General features: G+C 42.4%; 1 long non-coding RNA gene across 2 annotated transcripts; it reads left to right on the forward strand.

The window, feature by feature from the left end:
* Positions 1–215: 215 nt before the first annotated feature.
* Positions 216–22,761, forward strand: LOC116838745 (uncharacterized). 2 transcript variants are annotated; one of them, XR_004376982.2, is made up of 4 exons: positions 230–302; positions 7,278–7,435; positions 14,579–14,688; positions 21,662–22,761. It is a non-coding gene; the product is annotated as an uncharacterized LOC116838745 (long non-coding RNA). The 2 variants fall into 2 exon arrangements; XR_004376981.2 differs by lacking the exon at positions 7,278–7,435 and having other exon boundaries at positions 216–302.
* The last annotated feature ends 1,218 nt before the right edge of the window (positions 22,762–23,979 follow it).

The raw sequence follows: 23,979 nt of genomic DNA on the forward strand, positions 1-23,979 counted from the left end.
CCTTAAGTTATTGATTGTGATTTTTATTGGGGGTGTTTGTTTATGGTGGTTATTATATTATTACTTTTGGCGTCTTTATGTAATTCTTCTTTCGCTCAGCTTGTTTATTTCTCTATATAGTGCCACTGATATGCATGGCACTGGGCAGATAAGTAAGAAGATGAGGTTCTGGTTTCCAGTAGTTTACCGTCCGAACAGATAAGGGGAACAGAGTGGTAGCCATGTGAGTCGATCAGCAAAAACAACTACAGAACATGGAGTAGAGTAGGGCTGGGCAGAAATACCAGAAAACAAGGGAAAAGGTAAGCAGCTGGTGCAGGAACATAATTAAATATATTTTATTACAGATTTGTCTTAATTTTTTTATTAGCTTACTATAATTTTTAGGGCTTTCCAGAAGCAGGAACAGGCATAAGGGGAAAAAGGAGTGGGTGCTGGAGTTAAGATTAATTATGGAAAGTGAAGCTAAAGTAATGCTCTCTCAAAAGCACATGGTAAAGCTTTGTATTCCTTTAAGACACAGATCCAGCAAAACACATAAGCACATGTATAACTTTAATCACATGAGTCATTCCATTGAATTCAGTAGAACTCCTCACATTTAAAGTAATGCAAGTGCTTAAATAATTTGCTGCACTGGGGCCTATATGAGCATTCTATGTAGACTATATAAAACGTATAATTGAGAAGAGGCTTGCAACCGACTAGAATTCAGAAGAAAATAATTTTATAAGCAATAGAAATTTGCAGAAGTTACAAGATCTTACTTGCCAAGTATAATTTTGTTAAATACTTTGTACAGTGTTAGTTCATTATTAGTATTTCACCACAGCAGTGGGATATTTAGACTTATTCAGTTGTGAATATGGCCCGGGATTTTCCAGGGCCACTCACCATATTTGCACACCCAACCTTCCAATCAGAGTTTCAGACTCAATGCCCATTGGTTATTTCATCTAACTTTAGCACCAGCTAGCAATGACAGAGAATGAATTCCTTAGCATTCCTCCCTTGTTGCCAGCTTTATCTCCTGGCTCCTTGGTTCTTTTAGGATGGAGCACCAGAAATTAGAGAGCCTCGCAACCAGCTGTATGGAGGAAGCAGCAGCAGCAGCAGCTGATGGGGACAGTGTCATGGGTACACAGGAGCGGGTCCTAGTCACACTGAGCAGAGTGCTGGATGGGGCATGTATCATTTTTTACAGGGATGGCCCTAGGAATGAAGTAGCAAGTACATTTCTGTGTGAAAGTAAACATCTTGCCATAATTTTCCCCATCAGGAGTAATGTGGTAATTGTCCCTGTAAATCCTCCATATGCCCACTAGAGTTCTGAAGATCCCTTCCTTTTCCATTGTTTCACATCTCCCAACTCAGTGGCTCCATCTAACAGTTCCCCATCCCTCAGCTGGGAATAATGGCATTTCACAGGGTTAATGTGAGGATAAATGCACTAAAAACTGTGGGGTACTACAGGAACGGGGGGAGAAAGGGGGTTGTATAAGTATCTAAGGTAGATAGATTTTGCAGCTGTCTTGGTTGGCTTGTATAGCTCCAGGGCCAGCTCCAGACACCAAGGGAGCAAGCACGTGCCTGGGGCGGCACATGCAAAGGGGTGGCATTCCATCCATTTTGGGGGTGTTAGATTCTGGGCAGTTTTTGAGTTTTTTTTCCTGCTTTGGCAGTTTGGGTGGTACCAGTCCGAGCGGTGGTTTGTTTTTGTTTCTTTTCGCTTCAGCAGTTCAAGCGGTGGCAGTCCGAGACACTTTTTTTTTTTTTGTTTGTTTGGGGTGGCAAAAATGGTGGAGCTGGCCCTGTATAACTCTCTACACAATAATACTTGAGCAGCCTCCAACCTATCCCCAATCCCACTTGAAAAAGATGCAGCTCTTTTGATGAGGAAATGTAATCAGCTACTGTTGCTCGTTACCCTTTAATAAAAGAATGGTGGTTACCAAAGAAGAGTAAAACAGGACACAATGAATGACGTAATTACTTCTCCACTGCGGGTAGCATTAATTTATAAGCCATGATGTAGGGCTGAGCACTCTGGGTCAAATTCTGCTCTAAGGCCTGGTCTCGACCTAGAACTTCGGTCGACCTTGCTACATTGCTCAGGCTGTGAAAAATTTCACACCCTGTGCAACTCAGATAGGTCAACCTAACCCTCACTGTAGATGCTACTAGGTCAGTAGAAGAATGCTTCCATCAATCTACCTACCGCCTCTCAAGTGGGTGGATTTACTATAGTGGTGTAAAAACCCCTTCCGTCATGATAGTAGGTGTCTACACTACAGGGCTACAGCAGCACAGCTGCAACACCCATTGTAAATCCTGAGTAACTCCACTGAAGTTAGTGAATTTACTCCAGATTGACACCAGTGTAACTGAGAGCACTATTTGGCCCTCTGCATGTCAGCTTAAGAGCTTGCCAAACTTGTTCACAGCTTGTTCTTTTATTGCAGCAGGCACAGCTCAGAATTTCACCAATGGTAAAAATAATTGGTATTGAATTGGTGGACAAATGCCAAACACAAAAAACAATTACCTGTCTGAGCTCACATGAGGATTAGAGCATAGTATATAACATGGGCTGTGCCTATAGCTTCAGGACTTTTTCAGGCTGCTTTAATCTTCCACCTACCTATGTTCATCCAGATCCATCTTGGTACATATAAAAACATTCCCCTTTAATAAAGTGTTTTAGTGTCTGTGAGTTTAACCTCATAGTCATGAAGCCACCCGACTAATATTTTATTTTGAGGAACTTGTGCCAACCCAAACCTCCACATGGTTCATCTAGAGAGGCTGCATTTGACATGTGAATACTGAGGTAATGCCCTAATTCTCGTCCCTGTAACAAACTTGCCATGAGCTGAAAAACAAAAGTTTGATGTAAACAGCCCACTGCAGTTAACGAAAATTCCTTCTCTTTTCAGTTTCAAAATGCCTTGAGTCCTGTGTTAATAGCAAACCTGCATATATTGGCCCTAATTCCAAAAACCTCACACACCCCTAACAGCTAACACCCAGCTTTTAGAACAAGGAGTACTTGTGGCACCTTAGAGACTAATAAATTCATTTGGGCATAAGCTTTCGTGGACTAAAACCCACTTCATCAGATGCATGCAGTGCAAAATACAGTAGGAAGATATATATGTGTGTGTGTGTATATTCACAGAGAACATGAAAAAATGGGGGTTGCCATACCAACTCTAACAAGACCAATCAATTAATACACTAATCAATTTATACACCCTCAATTATTTCTTCTCTAAATTCACATCAATTCCACATGCCCTACGCTCATTTAAACCCCCAATGCACTACATGCAACCAAACTGACTGGGCCTGCTTCTGCTCTCACACCAGTGTTATAAGTTGGTGTAACTAACTCCTTTGACTTCAATGGATGCCCTCCAGATTTACAAGAGGGTGAGATCAGAATTTGGCCCACTGAACATGAAAGCTCTGGAGTAGCACTGCCACACTTGACTTGCAGCTGTTTTCATACTCTGCTACCATTGTTGTTCTGCCAGTTTTCACTCCCTCCCAAACTATACAAGCTGGCATGGTCAGAAGCAGCTCCTGCTGTCTATAACTGGTAAGTAGCTCTGCTTCCCAGCTGCTCAACAAGGAGAATCAAGGAGGAAAATGGCCAGGGTGGTGAGACTGCACACAATGCACTCAGGAGCAATTTTCTTCCCTGTACTCAGGACAAAGACAACTGGGGACTTAACGGCACTTTATTTTCCTCTCCGCCCAAAAAAGTTTAAGGATTGTATTAACAAATAAAGGAAATGCTGAGTTTGGAAAAGAAACTTGCTTATCTCACTTGATTAAAAGTGGCCAAATTTAGTCATGGTACAAAACTATTCATTAAAACTATATTCAACAGCTATTATTCTATTATTTCGTTAACTGTAGTGCCCTCCTTCACCCCCACTTCCCCATAAAGAAAGTTGTCTGTGCCCCTGGTACTTTCCAACTTTCATGGGAGATCTGGGACCTGGACTGGACCTTAAGGAAATAAGCCATATTGGTGACCCTAATCCAGGGTTCCTCAAACTTCTTTGCATCGTGACCCCCCTCTGACAACAAAAATTACTACACGACCCTGGGAGGGAGGACGGAAGCCTGAGCCCCACCACCCCAGGCTGGGGAACCCAAGCCCAAGCCCAAACCCAAGCCCTGCCATCCTGGGGGGCACCGAAGTGTGAGAGCTTCAGCCCTGGGTGGTGGGGCTCAGATTTCAGCTTCAGTCCCGAGCTTCAGCAACTCTAACGCCAGCCGTGGTGATCCCATTAAAACGGGGTCGCAACCCACTCTGGGGTGCCAACCCACAGTTTGAGAACCACTGCCCTAGTCTTACACTTCAAAGGGAGTTCATTAAACCAGGGTAATTATTTCATTATGACCTTGGCAAACTTAGGCTTAGAGGTCACAGCACCCCATATAGTTTCAGCCCTGGGAGAATTTGCAGCTGTAAATGCGTTGGATGAAGAACAAAAGTAAAGTGGGTAGAAAAGACCAAAAAGTGATGTGAAAGTTAAAGTTAGATTCCCTTAAGCTCAATGAAACCCTTTTATACCCACCCTACTCAGCATCTAATGGCATGTCCATGCTATAAGTCAAGGTATGATTGTATTTGTAGTAGGGATAGGCATACCCATGCTAGCCTTAATCTAGCTAGGACTGGGGACAATAATAGTGATGCAGTGGCAGCATTATCCACCTGAGTACAAACCCACCGGGAACCTTAGGTAGGTATTTCCATGACTGCCCATGCCACCATATTTTCACTAATATTATTACCCATCCTATCTAGATTAAAGCTAGCATGAGTAGGCCTATCCATGCTACAATCACACCTTCACTTGCAGTGTAGATATACCCTAAGGAGGCTGGAAAATAGTATAACTTACATGCAGTGGAGCCAGAAAAAGGCACAATGAGGTATACATTTGAGTAGCCTTCATCCTACTTTAATTTATACTATTTTATAGCTCTTTGGTGTATAATTTAGGTAGCAGTTAGCTAAAGTTACATTACCAGCTCCAGGATAGGAAATAAGTGTGAAACCAAAAGGCTTACCATTTCTGTCATAAATTGGGAATTCAATGAGAAAGGGAGAGACAGGGCCTAGTTCTCCACTCTGTTGCACTAGTTTTGTGTTCCATCAGTGAAGTCAGTGGAGTAAACTGGTCAAAACTTTATGAATTTTGAAATCTTGAAAGTCAAAATAATATGGAGAATTTTTAGAAATATTTTGTTTATTTCCCCCCTTTTCTTGACCAGTTATATTGCCAACCCTAAGCATTCAAAAAACATGAGTCAGCTGCAAAACAAAATCAGGAGGCTGACTTAAAAATCATGAGATTTTGGAGAAATAAATTTGAGGTTCTTTTTTATTTGTCTTGGTTTCTGAGCTTTTAAGGTGCACTCAGATCATCTTTTCAGGTTTTCTCTTCAACCACAAGGACTAGGGACTTAGTTTCTCTTTTTAAATGGAGCCTGAGATTTTTACATAATCACTTGCCTATCTTGAGCTGGGGTTTTAAGAAAACACTGAATATTGCAAGATGCATGGTAAAATCATGAGAGATGGCAAAGCTGCTTAACAAAAGAGGGCTGATTGTTTTGTCATAGATCAGAGTTGAGTCATTAACTATTTGTGTTCTGGATGGCTCATAAAACTACTGGAGTCTCATTATCAGATCCCATTCTGCAATGTTTTGCTAAATAGTCTTGTTCAAAATGTGAAGGAAAACGTTCAGCAGCAATTGTCAACATGCTATTTCAGAGGCATCTGTGGGCATTTCTGGAAAAGAGCAGATTGCCAAAGATAGAGCTCAAGTGATGCTTTGAGATGATGGAGTTAGCATAATAAAAGCTTGTAATGACTGCAGTGTGTATGTGCTGGCACGTGTCCACAACCTGCACATCTGCTTCAAGGAGTTTCTGTGAGGAACTTGATCATAGTTAGCCAGAAGGTGACTGGTCATTTCAATCACCTCTCTTCTGCTGTCTCCAATCGTACAAACTCCCAACTAATACCCAGCTGATTCAAGGTTCACGGCCAACTGTAACTCCATTTATGGTACAACATTCTTAAGACACTGGCTGGAAAATCAAGACATTCTCACTCTTTATTGTTCAGAAGATTTCAATTTTAACCCACTTGCTATGTACCAGTGGAATCTCCTAGACACTGTAATGTGAGGCCTCAAACCATTCAAGAAGCTAACAACAAAAGTCAACTCTGACCAAGCCTGAATTACCACGGTGGTTCCTGCTGTGTGAACACGGACAGTCCAAAAAGTGAAGTATCAGATGAAGACATCAGAGCCATGAAAGCTAAGATGTTCATATCTCATTTGACACCAGTTCAACTGCATCAAAATAGGGCAATGATATACATTTGCCTGTTTAAGATGTATCTGTGTAGAATTCAGATATTATAAATGATGGCACAAAAACCATCCATCTTGAAACTGGGTCCCCAAAACACACACACGCACGCACCCCTCCCTGCAAGAAGTAACACTCCTGTAAATCTGTATTCTGGCAGACAGCCAGACCTCTACTCACAGACTCTTTGGGCAGATTATTCCTGGAAGGGAATTAATAATCTGTGAACAGGCGGGTGCATTGGGCTCATTGCAAGATCAGGGCTATGGCTACAGGTTACAGGCTACCGTAAGCAGAACATGCTACCTGACCCCCCAAATCCCTCTGTGTCATTGTCACCTGTCATGGTGGGCCTGGGGAATGGGCTCATTATGAAGATTTAAAGGAAGGAATATAGGTAAGGCCAATTTCCACCCCAGGTTCCTGCTGCTAGAAGAGATTTTTCTAGTAGATGTCTGTGTGCAAGGCCTGTCAGAATTTGGCCCACTGTCTTTGGGTTTGTAAGTGTCATGCATGTCACACCTCAACTGCTAGAAGAGGGCCTCATCCTCCCTGATTGAACTAACCTCGTTATCTCTAGACTGATTCTTGCCTGCATATTTATACCTGCCTCTGGAAGTTTCCACTACATGCATCTGATGAAGTGGGTATTCACCCACGAAAGCTTATGCTCCAATACGTCTGTTAGTCTATGAGGTGCCACAGGACTCTGTCACTTTTTACAGATCCAGACTGACACGGCTACCCCTCTGATACTTGACATGCATGTCTATGTTACATTTCCTTGATCTTAGATTTCTACTTTACCGTTTTTTAATAGAAAAATAAAACAGAAGGACTGAAAATACATTCCAAACATTTTGCTACAGATTCAGAGATCAAACTGGACGCTACATGCATGACTGATCTGTGTTGATGACTGCTCCTTAAACAAAAAAACAGGGAATTAATAATCTCGTGTGGCTTGAAGTGCAATGACAGAGTACTCTGGATATGCATCATTTACTACTATACATAGGAAAGATTGGTGAGTTTATATCTTTACTGGCTGAAATCTGCCAGGAGCTGCATTTGCATCTTATTCATTTATGTAGGAAATACAGATTTTTGTCAAAAAATTAAATTCTTAAAGTGTCCATGAGCAGGCGAAGAATGTGATTAACTCCCAAGACTAGTGAGGAAGTTTTGGCTGATCTTTGGGGCATACATGAAACAGGGGGTTACCCACTGAGTGGATATCCAGCCTAATAATTGCTTGGCTTATTTCCAGAGGTAGAGAAGTAGGAACGAGTGAAGGGCCCAATAACAGTATGTCTGGCGTGCCATCTGCTAGGCGTATCAGGCAGCAGATGCTCGGCATGGTTACTCAGTAAAAAACATGCTCCCTGTTCTGCCAGCATGGAATGAGTGTGGGGGGAGTGGGCATTTTTATTAAATATTTCCTCATTTTAATTTGTTGTCTTTGTATTACGAACAGTCTCTCACATAAAGCCAGCTAATGCGGCTAGTGACTACTTTTAATCATTTATTCTTCCTCAGCTTTGTCTACATGAGAGAGTTGCACTGAGTTTAATTAAAGTTGCGTCTTTGAAACTGATTTAGTTAAATAGGGGCCAAAGCTGTGTGAACACTCTTAGTTTGGTTTAAAATCAGGCTTATTTCAGTTTAGCTTAAAATTGTACACAAAGCCTAAGTGTAACCTTACTGAACCCACGAGCCAGTTAGAAATCATACAATGGGCAGGGCCTGTAATTTAGATTTTATTGGATTCCTTTTCCTTTCCATTCCCCTCACACACTCTCATCTTTTTAGGTGGAGCAGAGCAGTTCTTGTTTCCCGTTGTTTTAACTATTGTGAAGTAACCAATATATGGTGTTAGGTGCTATAAAAACTGGTACATAAAAAAATTTCAGGTTTTGAGGTATGGCTTTGCCATCTATATTTATCTATGGCTAATCAAGAGTTTGTAAATAAATACACACACATCTCAAATTTGTATAATTATTTAAGCTAATATAAATATAGTCAACCTATGTATCTTCCCCCCGTCCAGTCCACCTTTTTCACAGGAATTAAGCCTTTAAGGCACAATGACCATTGCAAGTTTTTGCTTTGCCTTCCCCCTACCCAACACTCTTAGGTGGTAAAAAGTGTCTCATCTGCAAAACATCAATTTGACGGACGCAGGTAGCAAACTATATAGAACTACATGGAATGTAGCATATAGGTAGATAGGGCTTGATTTTTCTCTTACACTGGTGTAATTAAGATCAAAGGCCAGATTTCTGGCCCCATTAAAGATACTTTGCACCAGTTGAAGGGACACTGGAGGATTCCCACAACATGAAAGATTCCTCCAGTGACATAGGGCCACTGCAGACCTCCTACATTACCTTCCTTCCAGTAACTGCTATGGGGCTCGTCTGGGAGCTGTTTCTACACCCTAATGATCCCTGGCTGCCAGAACATCCCTTTGGGAATGTGGGTAACTGTAAAATAAAACAGGGCTAAGGTTTTAGGCACTTTGTACTGGGGACCGGAACAGTCCCCAGCCAGACACAGGTTCGGGATAGCATAAAAGGTAGCTTCAAGCCACCTTTGTCACACCCCTCCAAGTTGAGCTGAACATAGCTGGGACAGAGCCCAGAATCTGGCCCCATTCAAAGTGAATTACTGTCACTCAGTGGATGAGAACACAACCTTCAGCCAGGTAGGCACTAAAAAGTAATGTCAGCATTGTTATGTGTGTCAGGGGTTGGAAAACACCACACCTCTGACCAATGTGGCTATTCTGACATAACCCCCAGTGTAGACACAGTTAGGCTGAAGAAGAAAGCTCTTCTGACACAGCTAACTTGGTTTGTGGACATGAAGTTCCTATGAGTATGTCTACACTACGGGATTACACCGATTTTACAGAACCGGTTTTTTAAAACAGATTGTATAAAGTCAAGTGCACGTGGCCACACTAAGCACACTAATTCGGTGGTGTGCGTTCATGTACCGAGGCTAGCGTCAATTTCTGGAGCGTTGCACTGTGGGTAGCTATCCCGTAGCTATCCCATAGTTCCCGCAGTCTCCTCCGCCCTTGGAATTCTGGGTTGAGATCCCAGTGCCTGATGGGGCAAAAAACATTGTCGTGAGTGGTTCTGGGTACAGCCTCACCTCTCCCTCTGTGAAAACAGCAGACAACCGTTTCACGCCTTTTTTCCTGGGTGAACTGTGCAAACGCCATAGCACAGCAAGCATGGAGCCTGCTGAGCTCAAGACAGCAATCATGGACGTTGTGAACACCTCGCGCATTATCGTGCAGTCTATGCTGAACCAGGACCTGCAAAACCAGGCGAGGAGGAGGCGGCTACAGCAGCGCGGCAACGAGAGTGATGAGGACATGGACACAGAATTCTCTCAAACTGCAGGCCCCTGCGCTTTGGAGATCCTGCTGGTAATGGGGCAGGTTCTAGCCATTGAACGCCAATTTTGGGCCCGGGAAACAAGCACAGACTGGTGGGACCGCATAGTTTTGTAGGTTTGGGACGATTTCCAGTGGCTGCGAAACTTCGCTGCATAAGGCACTTCAGAACTTTGGACTTGCTTCCCTGCTCTGAAACGCCAGAATACAAGATAGAAGCAGCGCTCACAGTAGAGAAGTGAGTGCAGTAGCCTCTGGAAGCTTGCAATGCCAGACAGATCCGGGTCAGTCGGAATCAATTTGAGTGGGAAAATCCATGTGCTGCGGTGATCAAGTAGCCAAAGCAGTCACTAAGAGCTGCTGCTATGAAAAGTTGACTCGGAAATGCAGGTCATAGTGATGCTTTGCTGCAATGATTCCAATGTGTATGGGAGCAATAGTGGACCATATCCCTATTGGCACCGGAGCACCAGGGCACCCAGTACGAGAACCGCAAGGGTACTTTTCAATGTGCTGCAAGCACTGTGGATCACAAGGGACGTCTCACCAACATCCACTGGATGCAGAAGGTCATGACACTCGGTCTTCAGAACACTACTCTTTTAAATCTCGCAAGGGAATACCCAGACCAGAAATACGTGGATGTTGAAATGCCTGTAGTATCCTGGGACCAGCTACCCTTGAGCCATGCTCATAAGCATACACAGCAGCTGCAGTAGTCAGAGTTGTTCAACTACAGGCGAGCAAGTGCAGAATGGTGAGAATGTGCATTTGGCCATTTAAAGCGCCTGGCGCACATTACTGATCTCCTCAGACCTCAGCCAAACCAAGTGCGTTTGTATTGGCTGCTTGCCGTGTGCTCCACAATCTCTGTAGATAGAGGGACACTTATGCGGGTGGAGGTGAGGCAAATCACCTGGCTCTGATAACGCAACCAGACACCAGAGCGATTAAAGAGCATCCAGGAAGCTGCGCATCAAGAAGCTTTGACAACGAGTTTCATCACGGGCAGGTACAGTGTGACTGTGGTTGTTTCCCCTTGATGAACCCCCTCCTTGATGACTCATTCCTGTAAATAACCCACGCCCCCTTCGATTACAGCTTGCTAATAAAGTCACTATCGTTTATAAAATCATGTATTCTTATTAATCATATGAAAAAGAGGGAAGAATGACAAGGACCGTGTGTTTGAAGGAAGATAGGAGGAGAAAAGCCACTAAAAAAATTTCCAGTAATACACCTTTTTGTGGCTGTTCCACAGAGGTGGAGCAGGTGCAGGGAGCTCCCCCCACGTTCTACATGTCTGGTGAGTGATATGGTGACATGTGAGTGGTTATACAGGCTGCAGCGCACTCGTGATCCTGCTGTTCCTGATTCACCAGATGCAGGAACATGTCAGTTGATCACGCAGCAGCCCAGAGTTGATCCTGCACCGCGATCTTCCTGCCTACACTCTGATCTTCCTGCCGCCACTCGCATCTCGAGCTTCCCTTCCTTCTATGTTCACTGGCATCTTTCCTGTAATTTGATACCACGTCCTTCATCATTCATGAGCTCTTTCATTCAAGTCACTTCCGATTCCGAGAACATTTCATCTGTGTCTTTTTTTCCGCTGCTTATTGAGATTGCCTTTGATGGAGAAGGGAGCTTGAAAATTGGCAGCTGCATAGAGGGAACAAAGGAGAGAAGTATTTAAAAATACATTTTACAGACATGCTTATTTTTCACGGTGAACCAACGCTATTCACCTTACATAGCACATGTGATTGACTACAAGTTGCATTTGCATCTATATTGAGTGCCTGAGTCTAGTTAGAAATCTCACAGATGCAGGTCCAGGCATCAAATTCGGCTTGCATGTAGTCATGGTAAGCCATTGTCTTCTGCAGCCTTCATAATCCAGCACCTCCTTTACCAATAGCAAGCAAAGCCCATTCAGTGCTGCTTCTCCTTTACATCAGCAGCAGAAACCACCCCCCATCAATTCTCTGATGGATCGCTTTACCCTCCTCCCACCGCATGCTGTATCATGAAGATCATCTCTAACCCCCTCCCCCAACAACCGCATGGCTGGTACAGTGAAGATCCCTGTACCCCAACGCAAAAAAGCTCAGCGCCATCACCCGCTCTGTTCCCCTGCTTGGCTACCTGCAAGGAAGATTTATTTTAAGCAACAGGCAAACAGCCCAGTAGAATGCCATCTCTGCCCTAATTAAATTCCAGAATTTCAACCAGTTGCCATGAATGATATCACTCTCCTGAGATAACACAGCAGATAAAACGGATGTTGCTTGAATGCCAGCAAACCGGACCATACGCAGCTAGGCTTGCAGCAAGATACCAGATTATTTGCTACATGCATGGCATGTTCAAGTGTCCTACCATGAGGACGGAATAAGGCTGCTGCCAGAAACTTCTGCAAAGCTTTTGGAGTACCTCAGGAGAGCTCATGAGATCCCTGAGAATTTCGCTCCATCCCCAGACATGTTAACAAACTTCCAGTAACGTGACTGGCCCGAATGCATCCCAAGTCCTCAGGGCAAAATTAATCATAAAAAATGCGTGCTTTAAACATGTTTTATATTACAAAGTACACTACCAGAGGTCCTTCCATGGCTTTGTCTGATAGTGCTTGGGGGGAGTAATTCTGTCAGGGTGAGAAAAAGCTCCTGACTGTTGGGGAGAACGGAGTGCTGTATGCTCTCTGCAAGCTCGTCCTCTTCTTCTTCCTCCTCATCTTCTCCGTCCACAGAATCCCAGCCATGGCTGAGATTACCAACCCCACCTCGGAATCCATGGACAGGGGTGGGGTAGTGGTGGCGGACCCCCCGAGAATTGCATGCAGCTCAGCGTAGAAGCGGCACATTTGCGGCCCTGCCCCAGACCTTCCGTTTGCTTCTTTGGTTTTCTGGTAGGCTTGTCTGAGCTCCTTAACTTTCACACGGCACTGTATTGAGTCCCTGTTGTGGCCTTTCTCCATCATGGCCTTGGAAACTTTTCCAAATGTTTTTCCATTTCGTCTCTTGGAACGGAGTTCTGTTAGCATGGAATCCTCTCCCCATATAGTGATCAGATCCAGTACCTCCCGTGCAGTCCATGCTGGTGCTCTTTTTTGATTCTCAGACTACATAGTTACCAGTGCTGATGAGCTCTGAGTGGTCACCTGGGCTAATCAGCTCTTCACACTGGGCAAACAGGAAATGAAATTCAAAAGTTTGCGGGGCTTTTCCTGTCTACCTGGCCAGTGCATCCGACTCCAGATTGCTGTCCAGAGCGGTCACAATGGTGCACTGTGGGATACTGCCCGGAGGCTAATACTGTCGAATTGCGGCCACACTAACCCTAATCCGACATGGCAATACTGATTTCAGCGCTATTGCCCTCGTCAGGAAGGAGTACAGAAATCGGTTTTAAGAGCCCTTTATATTGATATAAAGGGCTTCGTTGTGTGGACGGGTGCAGGGTTAAATCGGTTTAATTCTGCTAAATTCGGTATAAACACGTAGTGTAGACCAGGCCTTAGTACCAACAAAAAGTTGGTTCAGGCTGCATCTACACTATAGGACTCTGCTGGCAGCCTGGCATAATTATACTAACATAGCGAGTATGTCTCTGGCTCATGCATTCCAAAGTCCATTACGTTGTTAGGCAGTTTGATGAGGTGTGAAATGGCTGCTCTCCCTTCTCTATGGTTTTTGTTGTATCCTAACAATGTTTCCCCTTGCGAGCTTTCTTGATCAGATTAAGGAAGAATTAGTGGAATTAATTAAAAGGCTATTCTACTAACCACCACACAGCAGGTCTGATTTCATTTTTATTTCCCTCAAACTATGTCAAAGAAAAATATAAGGAACCTTAATTACAACAGCCTCAGGTTTAAAAAAAGGAAAACGGAAACGATAGTGCAGCAGCATAGGCTGCTAATGGAGCAACCTGATTATTTCAGATCATTATGGGAAGCGAAAAGGAAGTGAACAGTGGTGTTTCAGACCTCATGTCCTTCTTCTGGAGTGATCTGTAATAAAGAAAGAGACTAACACGTTTTTTTTTCTATATGTTATTCTTCAGTAAAGATGTCCTGGGCTGGCTGGAATTGAAATGCACATGGACAAAGCTACCTATACTTGTACTGCTTAAATATCAAACTCGCTGCTAGCAGAAATATAAAAGCAAATAGAGGCCATTAAAGTTGATGAGGGTCTTTCCATTTACTTTAGTAGGCTTTGGACCAGGCTCAGAGTCTTCTATGGCACACATTACATCCAACCACATATTTCAGGAATATATGGATTTTTATGTCATATACCATACCCCTATGTAATAAATAATAATAATTTGTCCTTGTTCAGCACCTTTGATCTTAGGATTTCAAAGTGCCTTGCCAAAGTAGGGATTTATCAACTCAGTTTTTACAGGTGGGGAAACTGAGGCACAGAAATAACCTCTCAACAATCATGTCTGTAAATCAGTGTCAGAATCTGCAGTAGAATGCATGGCCAAGATTTTCAAATATCGTTCCCTAAAGTTAGGCTTCTGAATCCATGTCTAGACTCCTAAATAAGTGGCCAAGTTTTTTAAAGTGTGTGAATCCAACAGCTCAGATTAAAGTCAGTAGGAGCTGCTGGGTGCTTAGTACTTATGAAAATCTGGACACTTATGGAGGAGCCCATATATTGATTTAGGATTCTAACTTCAGGCTCCCTTTAAAAAAAAAAATATCTGGGCTCATGGTTTATGAAGCCTGTTTCTCTGCTCCAGCTTCCAGATACTGCTTGCTGCCTCCACATATCTGATCAAAAACAACTGACATGAAAAAAACCCAAAGCTGTTTAACCAAAAAAGGATGGAGGTAGTGGGAGAGAAATCAGGTATGTAAAAAGAGCTACATTAGAAAAAGATTCACCATTTAAATGTTTGTGTTGCAAAGGCCATAGTTAGGGGTAATGGGATCTCCCATTGGTGTGTTTAGAAAGTGGAACAGTAAGTTAATTATATTAATTATACTTTTTTTTGTTTTATTATGTGGAGATATACCCATCTCATAGAACTGGAAGGGACCTTGAAAGGTCATTGAGTCCAGTTCCCTGCCTTCACAGCAGGGTCAAGAACTGTCCCTGACAGATTTTTGCCCCAGATCCCTGAAAGATCCCCTCAAGGATTAAACTTCCAATGGTGGGTTTAGCAGGCCAACTCTCAAACCACTGAGTTATTCCTCCCCCCTAGTAAACCTGACCATTTAAATAGCTAACACTTGTCTAATATCAGGGGGTACTTGTGTTAGTCTGTATCCACAAAAACAACAAGAAGTCCGGTGGCACCTTAAGACTACTAACAGATTTATTTCAGCATAAGCTTTCGTGGGTAAAAAAACCTCAATTCTTCAGATGCATGGAGAATTGACACCTCTTCATCTATTTTTGGGAGTGGACTACATCTACCCTGATCAATTTGCCCCTGTCAACACTGGCTCTCCACTTGTGAGGTAACTCCCTTCTCTTCATGTGTCATTATATAATGCCTGCATCTACAACTTTCACTTGTCTAATGGGGCATTTTGGCAGATATCACAGTTTTATATGTCTGAATTATTATCCAACCTGGCATCTATATATTTGACTCAGATTGTACCATGGGACTGATTCTGATCTCACTTAAGATATGCCTTCAATGAAAAATCAAAGTGTGTTTTTTGGATTAGCTAACTTGGGTTAAAATAGCAGTGAAGACATTGGCAACCTGGATTTTAGCTCAGGTTAGTAGCTTGAATTAAAGCTTAGGGAGGGACCCTGGGATTGAACTCAAGGTATTAACCATAGTTAAAAGTCAAGTTGCTTTGTGACCATTGCTGTTTCAGCCAAGTTAGCCACCCCACTTTAAGAACACACTTTGTCTTCATTGTAAAAACACACACTTACACTGGTTGTACGCTAGTTGAACACTATTGCCTTCACTTGTGTAAATCAGAAGTAACTCCAGTGTACATGCAATAAGAATCATGTTTCTGTATTTTTTCCCTTTAGAAAAGTGGTGAGAAGTAATCTATATTCATAATGATGGAGAAAATAAAGAGAAACCATATCAAAAGCATAACCTGAAAAAGACAAACATAAGAATGAAATCCTGGTCCCAACAAAGTCAATGGAAGTTTTACCATTGACATCATTGGGGCCAGGATGTCACCCCCCAGACTTTGAAATCTGACATGTGTACACTTTTGAAGTCAATGGAAAGATTCCTACAGACATCAGCGAGCTTTGGATGAAGGCCAGAATGTACTGCACCTCAAAGTCATTGGTGGAAACACAGTTTAAAAGCTCCAAATTTCAAAACACTAGCTATCTACCAGAGGACTCCTCTTTTATCCCCTAAAGTGCAACAGAAATACATTGAGAATTACAAGTCAAAATTTAATTAAAAATCACAAGGTTCTACAGCATTCATACAGTGTGTTCCTTACCTCAAATCTTAAATTTATGTACTTGCAAACTTTAGTTCAAATCAGATTTATTCTACTGTGATTTTGCTACTTCATTCAAAAAGTTTAAATGCAAAATATCTGGGAGATGATAATCATAATTATCAGGGATTCATCTGACACTGAGAAAATGAAAGATGAATAAATTCTAAGAAAATGAAATCCTGCCCCTTAGGATTTGGCCAATGGGCATATTGGACCATAATCCTCCCTGGGGTAACTGCAGTGACTTCAATTGAGTTGCACCAGAGAGCAATTTGGTTAGAAGTCATAGAGGTTTCATTTAACAGTCTATGTGGTGTAAGAAATCTACAGCTAAAGGTCACAGCCTCTCAGACTGATCACTGAAATATTTCAAGAGAGCAGGTGCCCATTTTTATCTGCCAGTTGCACATTCCTCCTGGTAGCTGATTTAGGCTCTTCATGAGCTGCCCGGCTGTCAATGGGACATAAACGATGCACCTGCCAAGAATCCATCTGTTATATTTGGAGGGTTTCATTTTTAGTGAAAGGTGTATTTCTAGGACTGCTGTCTTGAAAAGAATGGGAAGGTGGGAGAAGGGAAGGAAGGAAGAAATGGGAAGAAAAAAGGAAAGCAGAGGGAAGGAAAAGTTAGAGCAGGAGATTCTAGCCCAGGCTTGTTTCAGCCTGTGGGTTGCCAGAATGTTTCAAAGGGTCACGTGGCAGCTCCTGCAGCTCATGCCCACAGGGCTGGGTGGGCTCTCCCTGCTCCAGGCATTAGGACCTCTGGGGTCACAGTGCTGCTCAGGTTTGGTTCATCCCTCAGTCATAATGATGACCCATGTGCTGGTCACAACGCCACTCACACAAATTTGGCCTGGCCAGCCCTGTCAGAAGGAGTGAGGCTGACCTTGATTGACAATGAGATCTTGGAAGTCGCACAACCTGGAGTCGGGAGGCAAGCCCAGTCAGCCTCACAGGACCAAAGCTACAGGAGTTGCTACAGTGGGGCGAGTGCGGGGCAGTCTCCCTGTCCAGGGACTCCCACCCATTCTGGGGGCAGGACCCAATATCCCCTAGTCTATTTACTGTGTCGAGACAGATCATCAACATTTACAAATGGGTCCAGAGACCAGAAAGGTTGAGAAACATTGGTCTAGTCCTTCACTTATATCCAAATCTCTTGTCTTCTTTATTCTTTACTCCCATCTTTTAAATCATATTCTCTTCCAGTTCTCCCTTCCCATTCCTTTCTTTTCTGTCCTTATCTTCCCTCTTCTCCTTTTCTTGTGGCTCCCATCGCTTTATAATTTCAAAATTAATGACTTCCACTGACTTCAATGGCAGCAGGATCAGTTCCCTGTAATGCAAGTGGCTATGTCAGTAGCTGAAGGCATGTCTACCCTACATCTGGGAGTGAGCTACCCAGACTGGATCCACAGACTCATACTAGCGCTCTAAAAATAGCTGTGTAGATGGTGCTTTGATGTTGTGGCTTTGGCTGGAGCTTGGTGTCTCAAGTCCACTGCCCTACCCCTTCCCAGGCACCTGAGCCACAATGTCTACACAGCTCTTTTTAGTTCACTAGCATGAACCCTCCTAACACAATTCCAGACTCAGGCTGCGGGGTGTGGTCCCAGATACAGGTTAGACATATTCTAATAGGCTATTCTCTCTGGCACATGATCATTGAGGTGTGTTTTTTTGTCTTTCTCCTTGTTAATGTTGGGTTTCTCCTTCCCATCTTAAGTGAACTTTAATGTTTACTTTAATTATAGTTCAAGTTATGATGCAGTTTATTCTGTAGAGTAGAACCTCAGAGTTTCGAACACCAGAGTTACGACTGACTGGTCAACCATGCACCTCATTTGGAACTAGAAGTATGCAATCAGGCAGCAGCAGATACACACCCACCCACAAAAAAGCAAATACAGCACAGAACTGTGTTAAACAAACTACTAAAAAAATAAAAGGAAAGCAGAATTTTTCTTTTGCGTAGTAAAGTTTCAAAGCTGTATTAAGTTAGTGTTCAGTTGTAAACTTTTGAAAGAACAACCATAATGTTTTGTTCAGAGTTACAAATATTTCCGAGTTATGAGCAATCTCCATTTCTGAGGTGTTCGTATTGCTGAGGTTCTGCTGTTGTTTATCTAGAAATTAGTTGTCACATACAAAAAGTCAGTAGAGCTATTACTTGAGGTAAACAATACAAAAGATTATTGTGGTCATTTTCATGATAGCTGTATTTTTTCTTACTCTGTCCTATGTCCTGAATTCATTGCAGTTAGTGAGCCTTAATAAAAGTTCCCAGCCAAACACAGACCTTTCTTTTTCCTGTCATCCTATCTCTGTCACTGACTTGGCAAGTCCCTTAACGTATACAGGCCTCAGCCTCCCCAGCAGCATGGTGAAGGATAATAAACTCACCCATCATTTAAAGACCTGTAGATGAACAATGCTAATCATTTTTAATTGTATCATAGGACAGCGAAAATGACTCAGATACCACAAGGAATGACTTGTGCACAAATGGCTGTGCTGCATCAGGTGCTTCGCATGTGTTCACTATCATTTGGTTTGCCCAGGATTGTTCGTCACAGCTTGGGTGGTGTGTGTTTTAGTAGCTGTGTCACTTCCTGTTGGGGAGAGCACATGTAGATCATATTTGTATTCTTTGTAAGTGAAGATCCTCATTGTGGTGCTGACAAGTGCTATAAAAAGTGCTATATTGGTTTTAAGTGTAGATCAGTTTTAAGTGTAGATCAGGCCTTATTACAAAAGAAGAATATTCTCTCACCCTTTTGCACTGGTTTAACTATGTCAATCAAGAAGCTGACTTAAGTTTTATATCCATGCAACTTTCTCAAGTAGACAATCCCTGTGAGTGACTGTTTCAGTATTATTGTAATCAACTTCAGTTCAGCTTCACAATGAGTCTTTCTGACCCTGCATGTTCCCCTCAAGCCTCCCTTCTGTTCATGGCAAAACACTAGCAAGTCATAATCTGGGCCTGGAAACAGAATAAAAGCAGCAGTGCATCTTCACTAGATCTTCGCTGAGCCAAGTCATGGGCCTTTTTTCCTGCATTTGCAGAGGATATGCCATAGGGGGTGCTTAGTTGGTCTACAATTGTTTGTTGCATTGTCCACAGTATAATAAAAGCTTGTCTAGCCAATTAGTCAACTTTGGCCTTAAAAAGTGGACTAGAATGTTTTAATCTTATTTAATAGCTGTATAAAATGATAGGGTCTTGGAAATATGTGCAGTGTCAACTGAAAAGAGAATGGAGCACCATTAAAGCTGTATTCCCAGCACTGGGTGGAAAAGTGTTTTCAATACAACCAGCACTGCTTAGGCATGCAATTTACCAAGCAATTAGACTAAAATGTGAATGCCTTATAAGAAAAAATTGCCAGTCTATGCAAAGAGAGAATGCAGTGGGTAAAGCTTCAGTAGAGTGTAAGGAATAGAAATATTACAAAGTGTACTCATTGTTCAACCTGAGCACAATGTATGGCATTAGTGGTGTTGAAATAGAATAGCCACAGGGTCTAAGAGGCATATGAAAGTGGAGTGAGACTTTTCCTGTCTTTCAATGGCAGGAAATATAATGGGCTGTCAAAATGATAGGCGACATACAGCATTTTATCTGAAGAGGCATGTATTTATTTTTGCAGGGAATGGGCTGGAAGGCAGCAATGGGCAGTCATGCTACTCTCATCATCTTCTATAACTATCATGGATACCTTCACCCCCCCTAAGTCCAACACCTGCTACACACCGCATCACCCTGCCCGGACATCATGAGCCAAACACACATTATTATATGCCTACTGTCATTCCATATATGACACATGCAAGAAGAAATGTTAAAAGGTTCTTTTCCTGGAATGTCTAATGTACTTACAGCAGCTAATGATTGCAAATTATATGGCAATTATAGTCTATTACTACAATAGAGACCCACAGACAAAAAGCAATACCATAAGCGACAGCCTGCATGTGACGTGTGATGCCAAGAATGTAATCATCAGCATACTCTCTAATTATTTCCAAATTACACCTATGACCCAAATATTGTACACATGCCCCAGCTCAGCCAGATAATTACATTTGACAAAGGCACATGGTTGTGTGTTAGTTTATTGCATCTAATTTTGCTGTTGTCTTTCCTCAAAGCTGTTCGGAGTGTTAATTTTTTGGAGCAAAGCATGTAGCATTTATTAATGCTTCACTAAAAGCCATATGCTTTGCTGTTCCAAGTTTCATTTCTTCCCAGTCTGCATAAGATCTTTTCAGTACTGTGTCTTCTCTTGCAGAAGGCTACAGTTCAGCAATAAACACAACAAATCAGTGCTCTTGCTGTCACGCTGTAAACATCTTGGGGTCTTTTTGTTCTGTGTTTGTACAGCACCTAGCACACTAGGGTTCTGGTGCATGACTGGGGTGCCTAAGTACTGTATTACAAATATTAAATTAACGGAGATATCCTGTCTCCTAGAACTAGAAAGGACCTTGAAAAGTCATTGACTCCAGCCCCCTACCTTCACTAGCAAGATCAAGTACTGATTTTGCCCCAGATCCTTAAGTGGCCCCCCTCAAGGATTGAACTCACAACCCTGGGTTTAGCAGGCCAATGCTCAAACCACTGAGCTATCCTTCCCCCCAAATAACAATAATGGCTCGAGTGTGTCACTGAGGAGCAAGGTAAGCACAGCTTCTATCACTATTCCACAACGACAGTCACAAAAACAAAATTAGGCTATAGGGAAAGGATGATTTGTTCTAAATAATCTGGCATGAATCTGCTTTCCCTCGCTAAGGTGCCTATCACAGTGGTACCTAAGCACCAACATCAGCATGTTAATCACTACAAAGACTCCACATGCAGATATTTTTTTCAATGACTTTGATTTAGGGTGACTGACTAATTTGGTCACCTCAGAGGAACCTGGTTTTCAGACAGTAGCTGTTTGGTTGGGCACCCAAAATCACTAGTCACTTTGAAATCTTGGCTTTGGTCTGTTTTCTCTCCTTACCAATTTACTGCTTATGCCCAAATAAATTTGTTAGTCTCTAATGCGCCACAAGGGCTCCTCGTTGTTTTTGCTGATACAGACTAACACAGCTACCACCCTGAAACCTGCCCAATCTACAGTCATGTTCTTTCCCTCTGCTCCATGCAAATGACCTCTCCCTCTCTTTAGTCAATGCAAAGACGCATTAAAACTCCCATGCACAGGTAAAATTGAGCATAACAACAGTCAATATTCATGTTTCATCTTGTAAGGCAGAGCCTAAAGACAGTTCTTTCTGTTCACACCCCAACTCATATGTTCATGAGTCACCGCAAGGGTTCATACAGATCGTTGCGGGCCTGTCAGCTTTGTTTCTATCTCTTACAGGTGGTTATGAAAGTGCTACTGCTGTAGAATTGCAAGCAGTTGCGTGCTGGTGCTTGAAGTGAACAAGCTGTGACCCTGGTGCCTGTTGTTTGAAGATGTAGCCTCGGGTAACCTGGGTGTTAATCAGAACATTGCAGTCTATTTATCATTCTCACACTTACGTCATATTAGCATAATAGTCCTGGTCATTAGTTATTTGTCCCATAGGGACAAAATCAGCCTGTCTGTTGCTATAAGGACAGATGTGCTTTCACAGCATGTTTTATTCATCCATCTGATCAAGTAGCTCCTTTATAAGAACTGCAAGAATGCGATGGATTTTAATTTTTGATGTAATTATAGTGCAAGAGAAATCAACATTTAAAAAAGAAATAAACCAGTTTCTAACCATTTGGGTGGGCAAATCACTATTTAAAATATGTTCTAGCCTCAGTAGGAAAGACAGTGGATAGCTGGGACTACACAGAATGAAATTTAGACTAGAAGCATCAACCTAAAACTGCTTGGCCATATCCAGGGAGGCTAGCCAAACCATAGGCCAGTTCCTGCAACCACTTATGCAGATGAATAACTTAAAGGGACTTCATATGAGTAAAATTACTTCCCCAAGTATCTGCAGCATCAAGCTTCCTATTGCAATCCAGATTAGCTGGAACTGTGTTTGTACAGGGTTCCTTAATGTTTCTCCTGACTCAGTGAAGATGCTTCCCACTCTGACTCTTCTCAGAAAAACACACATTCATTTTCTAACTATTTTGGCATTTAATTTAAAGGCACACCATCAACTTAAAAATTACTGTCTGCCTAAAAATGTAACCTCTATTATTACAAGGGACTCCTAAAAATTAAAGTAAGTGAAAGATTAGAGACTGTTTTCTTTCAGTGTATTTACTTTGTGCAGTTGACAGCACTTGATGTATATTTTGCTTCTCTGTATAGTTCATTTTGTTTGTCACTCTAGTCTTTCTCTATTAAAAAATGTGGATAAGGAATCTATTTTTGTGAATTGCTATTAAGCATATCTTGCAATGCTGCCAGCTTTGGAAAAGATGAGTCAGAATTTTGTGGAGCTGCTTTTGGATGTCTAACTCAAGGAATGCTGGTGGTTGAAAGAAAAAAAGGCTTTGAAAATAAATGATTTAATAAGAAGAATGCTTTGCATTTGTGTAACATCTTTTAGCTAAGGATTTCAAAGCCACAAAACACCCATTTGAGGCTAAGTTTTATTATACCTATTTTGCCTCTCTAGAGGAAGTTTTCAGGAATGGCCACTGATTTTAGATGCCTCAGTTTTTTGGGTGCCTGATTTTTCAGAGGTGCTGAAGCCAATGGGAGCTTTAGCTCCTGAGCAACCCCTGTATGTAGTGAACAGAAATATGAGCACCCGTAAATTGAGGCATACAAAAGTAATGGCACATTTTTGAAAATCTAGCTGCTAATAACTTACCTGCGACTGCACTGCATCAATAGCAGAGCTCGGAAAAGAACCCAAAAGCTTTAATTTCCAGTTCCCTGTTTTAATCATTAGACAACATTCTTCACAACAATGAATTAATACTCATATAATATTTAAACAATTTCAAAAACTAGAATAGAACTTGGTTTCATAGAATATCAGGGTTGGAAGGGACCTCAGGAGGTCATCTAGTCCAACCCCCGGCTCAAAGCAGGACCAATCCCCAACTAAATCATCCCAGCCAGGGCTCTGTCAAGCCTGACCTTAAACATCTCTAAGGAAGAAGATTCCACCACCTCCCTAGGTACCCCATTCCAGTGCTTCACCACCCTCCTAGTGAAAAAGTTTTTCCTAATATCCAACCTAAACCTCCCGCACTGCAAATTGAGACCATTACTGCTTGTTCTGTCATATGCTACCATTGAGAACAGTCTAGACTCCATCCCTTCTTTGGGAATCTCCTTTTCAGGTGTTGATAGCAGCTATCAAATCCCCTCATTCTTCTCCTCTGCAGACTAAACAATCCCAGTTCCCTCAGCCTCTCCTCATAATCACGTGCTCCAGCCCCCTAATTATTTTTGTTGCCCTCCGCTGGATTCTTTCCAATTTTTCCACATCCTTCTTGTAGTGTGGGGCCCAAAACTGGACACAGTACTCCAGATGAGGCTCACCAATGTTGAATAGAGGGGAATGATCACACCCTCTCAATCTGCTGGCAACGCCCCTACTTATACAGCCCAAATGCCATTAGCCTTCTTGCAACAAGGTCACACTGTCGATCATATCCAGCTTTTCATCCACTGTAACCCTAGTGATCAGAGGGTAGCCGTGTTAGTCTGGATCTGTGAAAGCAGCAAGAACC

The sequence above is a fragment of the Chelonoidis abingdonii genome, chromosome 17, assembly GCF_003597395.2.
Source record: "Chelonoidis abingdonii isolate Lonesome George chromosome 17, CheloAbing_2.0, whole genome shotgun sequence".
In the NCBI taxonomy this organism is placed as follows: domain Eukaryota; kingdom Metazoa; phylum Chordata; order Testudines; family Testudinidae; genus Chelonoidis; species Chelonoidis abingdonii.